The following is an 11,946-nucleotide window of genomic DNA, read 5'->3' as shown; positions in this document are numbered from 1 at the left end:
TGTTATTGTTATTTACTGCAGAATAGCACGGAAGTCTAATTATGGGCTCTGTAAGTTTTTGCATGCTTTTACCGTTTTCTCACCCTCTTGAGTGTCTGTTTGGATATAATTATTTTTATGTAACGGTACCCTAAATGAAGTGTCGGACGTTTTGAATTTTTTTCGTATCGCTAAAAATATAATTTTTCTGACAAAAAAAAAAAAAAAATGACGCTGAATAATCCTACAACATTCAATGCAACAAAACAAGAGAGTGATGCTACCATCAGGTGGGTGATAGCATGCGTTGTTCTAGTGGGAGCCGATTCTCTTCAAGTGTCAGGGCAAACTTGTAGGGAATTGCATTCAAGTCAAACCAGATAATCAGGACAAAACTCCAGATTATACAGAACTCCCGACTAGACAAATACTGAATGTTTCAGCTGAAGTGAGATTATTGAGTAGCTACTTATTGTGTTGCTACCATCATTACATACGAAACATCAACAACCTGCAACAGCAGCAACAGAAACAAAATAAACAACAGCAGCCGCAAAAACCGAATCAACAACACCTGAAGTAGCAGCCGCAGCAACAGTAACTGCCACAAAATCTACAAAAGAACAACAGCTACGTCAAAAAATAACCCCCAAAACAATAGCAGATCACGATATCGAACTCATCTCCAAATAAACTTCCCAGTAATACCTTCAGCACTCACCGCAGAAAATTAGAAATACGCGCATAGTTTTAGAATCACCTTTCACCTCAACTACTACAGATCTCCCTGGAATCTCGCCAAGCGACGAAGTTTAGGCGAAAAACCAAACTAAAGAAGTCTGTGTTAGAGAGAAGAAAAAGTCGTGAGAAACCAACTGCCTCAAAATGAAAGCAGAGTTATTCGAATGTGTAGTCACAGTTCACCATTCACAATTTGCAATTCGAAGTCACAATTCTCCCACTGTCCCCACAAAATCTCAACGGCATCGAGGTGGCAAACAAATAAACACAATCTTTACACTTCCTTTGGCACAGGCCCATATTTCTAGTGAAAGTATGCAGGTATGCAACGAGGTGGCAATGTTATACCGGAAATCCTTAGATGCCAAGGCACGAGAAATCTTCCTGAACCTGTACTGTAAGCTATGGTTCTGGACGTGAAAAGTAGCGGATATGGTGTCTATGCTCCGACAGGGATAGGATAACCAGATTTCTTCAGTTATCTTTAGGCTTTCCTAGGAACGTTCCGATCACTGCTACTCGGGATGGATTGGAATTGTATTATAGACGCACTGTTAAGGCGGCGAGCTGGCAGAAACGTTAGCACGCTGGGCGAAATGCTTAGCAGTATTTCGTCTGTCTTTATGTTCTGAGTTCAAATTCCGTCGAGGTTGACTTTGCCTTTCATCTCTTTCGGGGTCGATAAATTAAGTACCAGTTGCGTACTGGGGTTGATCTAATCGACTAGTCCTTTCCCAGAATTTCGGGCCTTGTGCCTAGAGTAGAAAAGAATTATAGACCCACTGTGGGACCCAGTGGGGCTAGCTCATGAGAGTATGTAATGCAAAAGCTTTGGAAACCTGCTCAGAAGTTTCTAACTCACTGAAAAGTACCAGTTAAATTTCCCTGATGTCCTAGCGTTGATATAGAGCATTCACAGCGGGTCATCTACATATAAAATATTTCTTAGGCCAGTGGACAGTGATAGTGTAGGATGTTCATAGTACAAACTGGTTGGCGACACAGAACATAAATTTGTAAACTGCTTTGGTGGAGCCTATTGACAGGGTCCAGTTACTGGAAGTTGAAAGTGTTCTTACTGACGCAAAAATACAGTAGAGGCCGGATTAGTGAATTAGTTAGGCAGCAGTTGACAGCAGGAATCGTCAGCCGGTGGTAACAATCAAGTCTTTGGCAGATCGGGATGGGAGCGTGATATTCGGTTCCGAGTGGATGAATGCAGCTTTGCAGCAGCACTTTGCTCAACTGGTTGGGGCAGGCAATAGTTGGAGACGGCAGTGATTTTAGTTCTTACTTCGACGGCCGGCTGCGGCTCTTTGCGGAAGATTCGGAGTGTTGCGAAAAGCCGATAAGAGCTGATGAAATACGGAAAACTATGAACGGTTGCACAAGTCATGGATGGTTTAATTTACAAATTATAAGGGTTCGTGCCAATCTTGTTTGGCAACCATTTGGTGGGTATCTACTGCAACTGGCAGCAGAAGGGGGAAGTCCTAGTGGTGTGAGCCGGGAAGTGGTAATGCTGCTGAGAAAAAGACACCGTCAAAATGGGCGTTGTTGCTAATTTTTTGATCCATAAATCTACTAAATACAGAGTTTAGCGAAAATGTTAACGCTTGCTGTCAGTGGTCTAGTCGGGAAAGTGCAAATGTGCGCGATCCCGAACAGGTCCATCCATCCACGACAAATTCCATCCTATACGATACATCGTTGGATTGGGAACAAAGTTGGCTTCGCTAGGGCCTTGATCAATTCGGATAAAGCGGGAGCACCGTTATTTGGAAGCTGTCATGAAACCGATCGGATTCGGGCTGCAACATACAGCAGCACCTGCTCTGTGGCCAAAGTGAACGGTCACTTTTTGGAACTGCTTCGCATTGCACGTTCGGTTTCACAGGCTGCCTGCTCTCGTCTCTTCTCTGTGTGTTGGTTCTAGAGTCACATTTATGGAAGCTGGAACATTTGAGGTGATCCCTTTCCAACTGTCGATGTCTCCCGATGACGTCACCATCATCGCATCGGATGCCACCAAAATGGAAACTTTTGAAGAATACTTGACAATAACAAGACCAAGATCAACGGGGACAAGACGGTGGGATTTCAGTTTGGCACCTGAAGAGGCAGGTCCATACCGTTGGACGGCATTTGGATATTAAACAGTTTGGCCCCTTGTGGGTAATAAAGAAAAGTTGGATATTAAACAGTTAAACTGTTTAATATTCGGTTCAGTCCGGATCCCGTCGGGATAACGAACAGAGTAACCAGTCTTAATCAGAAATGGTCCGGAGAGGTTACAACAGAGGTGGAAAATGCTAACGTTGCCTACATCGACTGACTATCGAGCATTACCCCAATTACTGTCTGATCAATTTGGATAGTTTGTTATTCAGTTTCGTGTAGAAGGGATACGTTCCACTCGCCATCCGGTCCATCTTCCGCCAACACTCTCTGACTGGCGATGTATACATGCTCTGCTGATATGTAGACACGCGCTGAGGTTGTACTACCTGTAGATATTCCAAGGTGGTGAACAGGAGTGGACACAATTCGTGAAACATTTTTTCGCAGCTTGTCTCCTAGGCGGAATTGCAGTCCTGAATGAAGTAAAGACCGAGACTAGGCGTTTGATATCTGGAATGTTGTTAGGCGCTCATCGCCCTCTACCAGTCATGCAACGGGATAGTGGATGTTCCATTCTAGAAGTCTGTAGAGAATTAGTGGTTGGGAAGAGTGGCAGCGTTCTCGAGGAAACTGGGCGTTAACGAAAATGAACTGGCCTATCTGTTCCGGGGGTCTTTCGCATCGAAATGTACAATGGATAATTTCCAGAAGTCCTAAAGCTGGAAGTGCCATCAAACAGGTCTGTTCGAAATTTGTGCAGATTGATGAAACCGTTCTGCACACACCTTTCAGTATCCGGACATTGCTGACTTGCTAAGAGTTTTGTCGAACAGCTGTTGCTGCGTATGAGACGAATCAAGGTTATCAGTCGAGCCCATCGTGATGAATGCTTGCCGCTCTCGTTTAACTGAACAGGGAAGGTAGTTTTCATTCTATCCACTGACTCGGGAAGGAATTTTTCTTGGGGGATGCAAACTCAGGTCCAAAATTCTTTACAAACAAGGTCTTATTGTTTTCTTTATTTTTGTTATTTGTTCTTTGAGAAGGAACCTAACTTCAAGCTACTTTTTAGAGATCCATTTTTACACAGTTTTCTAAACCTGAGAAAAGCAAGAAGGGGTGCAAGTTTTGATTTAGCACCCCACAAAAATTTTAGGAGGTGCGCTTGTATCCCCTGCACCTCATGTTCCTGGGCCCATGCTTTTACCTTGTGGCACTGCGAAAGAGGTTGTGTGGTGAACTAAGTAGAAATATATGATAAGGACTTTCCTCTTCTGTAGAACCTTCATCGACTTTTCCAAATTTCATTTGAAAAGGAACGTGTGAGTGTTGAGGGAGGTGCTGTCTGCAACTAAATTATTTGAAAGGTGGATGACAAAGGATTAAATGCCTAGAGCAGATGGGACCACTTGAAATATAAGCTTGTAAGTCGGAGAACGACAACTGGAGAGGACACTTGCCCTAGATATTCAAGGAGATCTGGGATATTGGGGTTCCTCGATTGGCCTTATAGTTGTATACCATGTATATTTATGTTTCATATTTTTTCCATTCGATTTTATGTAAATCCCCTTACTTTATTTATGTCCTTGTATCATATCCATCATTCATTGCACTGCTGACAAATAAAAGAAAATTCTTACTTTTATTACTTTCCTCAAGGCGACGAGGTGGTTGAATCGTTAGCATGCCGGACAAAATGATTAGAAGCAAGGTCGACATTCTTTTCAGAGTCGATGAAATAAGTACCAGTCGAGCACTGGAGTCAATGCAATCAACTAGCCACCTTCCCCTAAAATTTCAGGCCTTCGGCCTATAATAGTAAGAGTTTTTACTTTTCTCAAGGTGGCAAGCTGGCAGAGTCATAAGCGCGTCGGACAAAATGCTTAGCGACATTTCGTCCGTCTTTACGTTGAGTTCAAATTGAACCGAGATCGACTTTGCCTTTTATCCCTTTGGAGTCGATAAAATAAGTACCAGTCAAGTAACTGATTGCCCCATCCCCTAAAATCGTTGGTCTTGTATCAAAATTTGAAAACAAAGACAGCAAGCTGACAGAGTTGTTAGCGCGTCGGATAAAATGTATAGCGGTGTTTCTTTCGACTCTTTGTTCTGCGTTGAAATTTCATCTTGGTTGGTTTTGCATTTCATCATTTCGGTACCATTTGAAATAAGTACCATTTGAACAACAAGGTCGATGTAATTTTCTCCCCCTTTCTCCTCTCAAAATTGCTGACCTTGCACCAAAACTTGAAACAATTTGAAATCATTATTTGCTTAATTTTCCCAGTGATTTGGCTGAACCGAACAAAATGTTTTCATTTTGAATTCAAATCCACCGAAGCTAACTTTGTCTTTCTCAATTTCGAATGTCGACAAAATAAATCATGAGTCAAGTATTGGGGTTCGATTTATTATTCTTATTATACATCCTAGATGTGAATGGAATAATAAGAAAAGACAAAATAAAAAAGAAGTAAAAATACAGGAATATTAAGCAATAAATTATAGTTGTACATTTGTGCTTCCATACATTAGACAACAGGTAACGTAAGCCGGCTTGCCGGTTTAGACCAATAGGAATGCGCCACATGATTGTATGTTTGATCATATGGAGATTGACAGAGAAAAAGACTGAGTTAGGCACCGTACGTACTCAAAATACGACCACACTTCCAGTTTTTAAACCACGGTAAGATTTACTCCATGCTTAGTTTCTTTCTGCTGTCTTATATTTGATCTATCCTTTTCTCTTTCTATATTTATATGTATGTGTGTGTGTATGTATATATATATATATATATTTGGAAAGAGAGAGAAATGGATATATGTTTAAAGCATCCGTTTACACGTTTTCCTTATTTTTAGAATAACTTTCCAGAAATCACTAAAGATATATAGAATCTTTGTAGCCCTCTATATATCCATCTGTTTGTTTATAAATTTATATATTTTCACTTATCTTGGGTGTTTATTTATATTTATACAATTTCCTACCTGAAATAGTAATTCCCCCCTTTTCAGACGCAAGGGAGAAGGAAAAAATAACGCTATGTTGACATGTCTTTGGTTCTCTGTATTATTAGAATCGTTATAATAACCCGGCTTACTGTACTAAAGCTAACCTTAAAAATATTTTAAAAATCAAGTTAAACTAATTTAACTCCGAAGACCTTTTCTTTATCTAAAACTTTTAATGTTTCCATTCATTCCGACAGTAAATGAAAAAATAAGCTGTATATATATATATGTATATATATATATATATCGTTTTTTTTTCCCAGAAAAACATAAATCCGGAAGAAGCACACTCTAAGAATTATATTAATTACTCGTGAAGGCCGGTTTTTAGGGTTACCCTGATTTCTCGCCATAAAGGTAACCTTTATGGCGAGAAACTCAGGGTAACCCAATAATCCAGCCTTCACTAGTAATATATATATATATATATATATATATATATATATATATAGCCTACTTAACTTGGACCTCCATCCACACACTTTCCTCTCTGAAATAGCAATTCTCTTCCTTTGGAAGTCGGAAAGGAGGAACGAAAAACTAACGCAATGTTGACAGTTCTTCGGTTCCTCATAGTATTAGAAAATATAGTCGTTATAATAATCCTGCTGCACCGGAATAAAATCCGACGAAACAAATTTAATCCTCACCTGTAACCTTTTCCTTTGTTTTAATAACAGGTTTCCATTCATTCTGACAGTTGTCGAAGTAAAAATAACTGAGCTTATATATATATATATATATATATATATATATATCGGCTATGACATGCATTGTGGAAGGTCTGTTTACTTCAACTGCTTTAATTCCCTTTAATCCCATCGACTACCACTTAAGCATTGTACTGAACGGCCTCATGCCCAAGAACAAGTCCAAGTGGGTGGGATAGTATGGATGATTCTGTCTCCTACCGGTATTTAATTATGTCGACCCTGGTGAGATAGATATAGATAGCTTGAAAACCTGTGTAGTATTTGAATGCCAAAATAATAATTTCTCTTCATACTTATAATGATTTCAAACATTAATACAATAGCAGTAGTTTATTTTTGAGAGGAGAACGGGAGATGGGGAAATATGAATTTGTGGCGTCCAAGACAGTAATAGCGATGTTGCTGACTTCTAGATCCCACCTCTTCCTCGATTATTGTAACCATAACCGGAACAAACTCATATAGTGTTTCTTTCTCTTTTCCTTCGCTATCTCAATTTATTACATTACAACTGTCTCCTAAATTATCCGATATTACCTCTTGATATCCTCTACAGTTCCACGCCGCTCCCTTGGACTTAACTCCTTGTTTCATTCAATCCACTCAGATTCTTTTCCTGTGATGCCGCACACGTGTTATTAGCTTCGACTCGTCCTACATGAACAGTCTGTCCATCACTTGCGTTCCAGCCGTGATCATTTCGTATTTTTTAAGAGTGTAGAAGTAAATGAGGGAAATATGGTTGCTATTCTTTGCATTTGAGCGACTTCGTTGAAGGTTTGTGTGTGCGTTGAGTATAAGTGAATGTATGTTTGTAAGTGTTTGTATCTATTCATGGATATGTAAAAAATTCTTTAGTTTCTCAACAAGAAGTCCAGATGTCTCTCGATTGTTCTGATGTGTGTGTGTGTTCACACGTTACTATCGCTATATTTATGTAATTGTAAATCGGTGTGTGCATCTGAGACAAGCCAGAAGGGGCTAACACAATGTGTGCTGAACAGAGCAAAAATTGATCGCCCGTTTTTCGGAAAAAATGACATATGTTTAAATGAAAGTGTATATTGTTTACAAATCGAACGGAAAGTGTGTGTGTTTTTTAAAAAACAAAAACAAAAACAAAAAAACGAGTGCTCAATACTTGGTTGTGGAGTAAACGTGCAGTGTCACATATGTGTATGTATGTACAGTGAATTAGTTGTCATTAGAGTTCCGCGGATTCTAATATTGTGGTTATTGTAGTATTCTGTGGAAGTTATCGTTGTCACATTTCGCTACAACCTTTGTTCTGTGAATTAATTACAGACTTTTTTCCTTAGTTCGGAGAGATATGTCTGAGACCTCCTACACAAATGATGATGACAGAGATAATGAAGGAACCTGTACATAATCTCTCAAACTGCTAGGTGTAGCAGCTAAATCTTCATCAAATCATACCACCGTCTTAGTAAGATAGGGTCACATTGAATAATGTAGGCCAACATGCTTTTATATAAATGGGACTGATCATAGGTTTCATCGATCTGGACTCGTTTGGAACTAAATATTAAGAAATATTTGCGATCTCTCGAATGGCTAGAAGTAGCAGTCAAATCTATAAATCGTGCCCTACCGTCTTAAAAAGGAAAGAGCACATTGAGTAAAATGACCCTGAATAAAAGATTGGATGGTCACGGTTGGAATACCTTAGATTATAGGTCTGCTCAATCAGGGCTGACTTGGAGCTAAGTAACATCTGACGATATAGGATGAATAGATGTCTTGTATAGACTTGATATTCAATTGGGGAAAGTTTGACAGTCACACTTTTGCAAAAGGTAGAAAGCAGCATAATAATGATACCTGTTACTTATTTAGATACAAGGTCAGCAGACTGGAGGGAGAGAGTTGATTGCATTGACCCAGTAGTTATCTTGTGCAGCTTATTGACTCCGAAAGGACGAAAAGACAAAATTTTTATGTAAAGTGCCTGAAGAAATACCAAGGTATTTTGTCTGAAGATCTAATGACCTTGATGACCAGTCCTTGATATCTAATATAGGCTTAAGGTGACAAAATCAATTGTATTGACTCCAGAACATAACTGAGACTTATTTTATCAGCTTTGGAAAGCTGAAAGGTGAAGTCAAGTGCACATATATCAATTGTGAACTGATACAGTTATATTCATAATCTAGTTTCAATTCTTCACTCATTCCCTACCATTGACAACCGCTACCATTTTCTTCACCAACTTAGGGTTAATGATAAGCTTTTAAAAGTTGTCAAAGAATGGAAACAAGGTTTTTTGCTAGCAACTCTGATATGAAAATACTTGTACAGAAATATCTCTCAAATACTCAACCATTTTACAAAGCTTGAGCTTATCCCAGTTCCTCATATAGATGATCTGATCATTGTTATATTCATATCAATTGTAGCCAAATTGTTTTCAGCTTCATTAGATTATAAACAACAGAACATAAACTGCAGATGCTGGATGTTTAACTCTATTTTACTTGGACATGAAACAGGGATGTTTGTAACATCTACCATCAGCTCCCAGTATTTGTGTGTGTGTGTATGTATGTATGTATATATATATATATATATATATATATATATATATATAGTTGATGTACCCAGTAATTCCTGAGAAAGCAGGGCTTATCCCTTGGTTCCGTTCTCATAATTGTTTTGCTAATCCAGTAACAACAATACAGGGTATGTAGTCCTTAAAGCAGTTTTTGTGCATTTATTGAGAATACCGAACTGTCTTACACAGGATCTTGTTTTTAGGAATTCCCAATAAACTATGAATACCCAAATTGTGAAGTCAGTTATGTAATAACATGAAATTAATTACCCGATAGTAAGAATTCAAATAAAATAGCCCTGAAAAGGGCTTTAATATGTTCCCAGAGTATATAGACTTTAGGAGAAAATACTAATAAGTTATGTATACTAAAATCGTGAAGCATGTTATGTAATAACAGACTAATTAGTTATGAGATAACAATTCAAAGTAAATAACTCTGAAAAAAGCTTTTGTGCATTCGCAGAGAATATTACCCTCAGCGGTGCTAGTGTTAGTATATTCTTGAATAAGTCACTAACTGAAATAAGTGAATCCATTGATTAGGAAAATACTATTTACTTGTTTAAGCGTTGTACTGGATAAATTGCGAAAATAACTCAAATAGTTCAAATACTAAGAAATAAGCATACTCAATTTGATTTATATGAAATTATTTACGAACATGAATGGATTAGTTCTCTTGGCTATATATAAGGATCCCTTTCAGGAGCAAATGGGTTATTTCCCTTAGATGTTTAAAAATAATATATTAGTTATATGTAGTAGATATAAGAATCCCTTCCAGGGGCCCTATTATCGATTTTCTCGATAATCTAAGTATGTCACTATTTTTCCAGACATGAGTTCTACTCATGTGTTAAGTTTCATAAAATGATGTAGGAGGAGTTAGATAACAACACCACAAACAAACACACCCACAGATTTTCACATATGTAGTAGATATATATTTATACACAGACATGCAGGAAGTAAATAGACACCTTTCATTTTCAAAATCTTTTATTGAAATGTAATCGATAGGTAGGACTACATACTTTAGTACTTAGTTGACATTCCCTTTGCAGTTTTTAATTCAGAAACTCTTTTTGGCATTGAACTTATGAGCTTTGTGATTGTCTCTTGTGGAATTTCTGCCCATTTTTCATGCAACAATCAAAACAATTCATCTTTAGATTTAAGTTTCTGTTGAGTTTTTCTTATAGCTCTATCTAGTATGCTCCAAAGATTTTCAATTGGGTTCATGTCAGGAGATTGGCTCAGCCAAGGAAGCTTTTTGATCCTATTTTCAGTAGCCATTGTTGATTCTTTGTTGCTGTGTGGAATGGATCCCCATCTTCCACGAATAAAAACTCATTTTTCATTATGTTATTGTGTGAATACATCAGAAGTAGTCCTTACTTGAGTATTTCGATGTATTTTTCAGAATTTATAGTTCCAACACATTTGATCAGCTCAGAACGACCATTGCTGGTGACAGCTCCCCATACCATTATAGAGATACCACCATGTTTCACAGTTGGTTGGAGCTGTTTCAAATCAAATTCTTGATTGGGAAGCCTCCAGATCCAAACATGTCCACTGTTTGAAAATAATGCAAATCTGGATTCATCTGAGAAAATCACTCTATCTCAAAATGAACTGGATTTTTCTGATATCTCCTTAGCCCATTTCTTTCTTTTTATGATATTAATTGGTTGAAGGAGAGGTTTTTTTCCAGCTGCTCGTCCATAATACCCAAGCTTATGCAGATATGTAACATACGTTCTTGGACTAACTTCTAGCTGTTTTGCAGTGTCAGAAGTCTTCGAACGGGGTTTGTTTTCCACAATTCCCTTCAAACAGCAAAGCTTCCTTTCTGAGGGCCCAGGTTGGCTGGGACAAGAATCTGTTGATTCTTTTTCCTTGGCTTTTGAATTGTGCTATAATTCTATTAACAGTAGTAGCAAGAGGAATTTAAAGATTTTTGGCAATTTTTTGCTGGCTAAGATCAGCCTCAGATTGTCCAACAATACGACCTCTTTGAGATGCCTTGTGAACAGGAAAAGTCTGTCATATATATATATATAAATATAAATAATACAGAATGGGACAAGAACGCAAAACATCCAGACAGTTAGGTGATACAAGAAAGGGACAAAACATCCAGATAGACGATACAAAGAAAACAAGGACAGGTCATTTGTAGTTTTCTTTCCTCAGTCGAGATCCAGATTATCCTTGCAATTTCAGATGGTTATTCTCGATATTGCTCCAATCTATATATATAGCAGCATATGTACACCTTGTCTCTTATATATATATATATATATATATATACACAAACAGGAAACAACTTCTATCTCATTCCAGGGTGAAAAACTAGAGGTAGTCGATAGCTTCCGCTATCTGGGCGACCAAGTTAGTAGTGGGGGTGGGTGCGCTGAAAGTGTAGCTGCTAGAATAAGAATAGCCTGGGCAAAGTTTAGAGAGCTCTTACCCCTGCTGGCGACAAAGGGACTCTCACTCAGAGTAAAAGGCAGACTGTATGACGCATGCGTATGAACAGCCATGCTACATGGCAGTGAAACATGGGCTGTAACTGCTGAGGACATATGTAAGCTCGCAAGGAATGAAGCCAGTATGCTCCGTTGGATGTGTAATGTCAATGTGAATACCCGTCAGAGTGTAAGTATCTTGAGAGAAAAGCTGAACATTAGCAGCATCAGTTGTGGTGTGCAAGAGAGACGATTGCGCTGGTATGGACATGTGGTGAGAATGGATGAGGATAGCTGTGTGAAAAAGTGCCACACCCTA

At 38.4% G+C, this 11,946-nt stretch overlaps 1 protein-coding gene across 1 annotated transcript in view; it reads left to right on the top strand.

Moving 5' to 3' along the window:
* Positions 1-5,461: 5,461 nt before the first annotated feature.
* Positions 5,462-11,946, top strand: part of LOC106879450 (hypoxia up-regulated protein 1) — a 55,619-nt gene continuing 49,134 nt past the window's right edge. Inside the window, exon 1 of the mRNA XM_014929006.3 lies at positions 5,462-5,533. The gene's annotated coding sequence lies outside the window, so the exon portion shown is untranslated. The remainder of the gene's footprint in view (positions 5,534-11,946) is intronic.

This window comes from Octopus bimaculoides, chromosome 20 (genome assembly GCF_046866305.1).
Source record: "Octopus bimaculoides isolate indiv1 chromosome 20, ASM4686630v1, whole genome shotgun sequence".
Lineage (NCBI taxonomy): Eukaryota > Metazoa > Mollusca > Cephalopoda > Octopoda > Octopodidae > Octopus > Octopus bimaculoides.
Note: the sequence above shows the minus strand (reverse complement) of the source record. Positions and strands in the feature narration are given on the sequence as shown.